This window comes from Opisthorchis viverrini (genome assembly GCF_000715545.1).
Source record: "Opisthorchis viverrini unplaced genomic scaffold opera_v5_9, whole genome shotgun sequence".
Lineage (NCBI taxonomy): Eukaryota > Metazoa > Platyhelminthes > Trematoda > Opisthorchiida > Opisthorchiidae > Opisthorchis > Opisthorchis viverrini.
This window is the reverse complement of record NW_008751665.1, coordinates 1,918,251-1,920,313: the sequence shown is the minus strand read 5'-3', so window position 1 is coordinate 1,920,313 and position 2,063 is coordinate 1,918,251.

Here is a 2,063-nt window from a genome sequence, read left to right as displayed (position 1 = left end):
ATAGATTTCGACGCACCTTCATAAACCAGAGTGGATCTTTTCCAGATAAGCCCCGCTAAAATCTGACCCCCGCCGCACAAAAAGGATTAGAAAAAAAGAGGATATGAAATTTGTACCTTAAGTATTTATTGAAGAGGGTGACACTGGGACGTCATTATTAGCTTGCATGAAAAGGTTCGGTTTTTGGTACCCTTGCGTCCAAACGAACTCACACAAGTAGCTGACCACTAAACATCGGTGTGTGACGCATTGGCGTTTATTTTTCATCTTGTAGACGTGCCAAAGAGATTCGATGGTTTGTGTGTGAGCTCCAGTCGTTGGATTCACAAAGCTTCCGGTGTGGTTAACTATCGGGCATTACACCTCCACCTGTCAGAAACAGTTGAAAGTGTCATTTGTTGTCCATTGTTACATAATTGTTGCTGATGGATCACTCCGTGGCTTTGCAAAAAACGTCTCCTTGTCATGATCGAGAGTTGAAAGCGTCAGAGAGTTCATTTGAGATTTTACGTCCGAACGGAGAAAATTTTCGCACGAAATGAGCCTAGATGCGGATAAGGAATTGTTTTCATCAAAAATAGATCAAGGTTGTGTGCGTAAATTAAATTGGAGCTGGCTCTAATATGCACGCTATGGAAGCATCAGGGGACAGTGATTCTCCGAAAGCAGGTGTTCACGACAATTTCTGTGGATGGTAAACAGAAATAAAGCTCATGAGTCAAAACCCAGTAAGCAGGGTTGTATATCCCCAATACTTACATATGAATCAATCAAAATGGCAGACACCGTATACTACGCTGGCAAAAAGTGGTGGAGCTCAACTTTTCGCACGTGCACTTTTTGCATTAGTGGCGGGGCTTAGTTGGTAAAGATCCACCAGAGTTTCAGATGGACCCAGACTTACGGTTTTTGCGATACTCACTAGACAGGAAAGTGGGATTTTCTCAGTCGTTCTGCTGTGGATTTACCAGAAACAGTCTTCACATGGAATGACAGATTATTGATTTCAGTTTGTCACTGTTGAGGTTTCCGAGACGGAACTCCGAGTCACGCGTAGGTTTGACAATCCCGGGCATCAAAAGGAAGAATTCGATTCGGGAGTCTCGGTACTATTTACACAAAGGTAAGCAAAACTGCATGACGAAGCCTAGTTTTTCGCGTCCGTGGGGTCAACATGTGCGCAATTCTATCACTGAGTGGCACAGTGCAGTGTCAAGGAGCGCACATCAAACAGCGGTGAGCGGGATATTGATTGCGGGCGTCGCTTCCTAGGCCCATGTTGTGATTCTGATTGGCGGTCCGATTGCACGGAAATGATGGCAGAACATGTCAGGGCAGGCTCAGCAAACGGGGCTAGAGCACGCATGAGTAATTAGGTCAGCCGCAGATACCGAACAGATACCAAGCAGATACATCCACAGATACCCAAACGTGCTAAAATACCAGTGTCAGACGGGATGGCCTTTGCGACAAGGCGACCGGCGAGTACAGATGACCAAAACCTAGGGATCAATAGTACATGTGCGGTGTAAGCATTTGAATGGGGGTATTGCCACGATGTCTAGTTGGACTCAATAGCCATCAATTCATACAATGCCTTCCTGTATTTGCTGCACAGTCTTCGAGAAAAATACCGTCCGTTTCCCGTAGGTTTTGAGGCAATTCTCCACTGCGCTTTGCATTATCTTTTCGTAATCCCATAACTGATTTCCCTGTTTCCCGGTTATACTGTTTTTCACTTGACGATTTTGAGTGTGGTTTCGCTGGCAGGAGAAAATCCTTAATATCGAGACACAACTAACCAGTCCACGAATTCTTAACTCAGCAGGCACAATGGATCACAAAAGACTCGGAATTTACCGAACGCTTAATTTTGATATTCACACGAAATTAGTGATAAAAGGTGAAAAATTTTGAGAACTAGGGGATTGTAAATATCGTTTAATCTCATCGAGAAATGCACACATTTGCAAATCAATTTGGTTTTCACGAGAGACCCAATTGAATCTCTCCGTTATGATGTCCTCCAACTGAATGTGCTGCACACAGGCCGCCTCATGGTT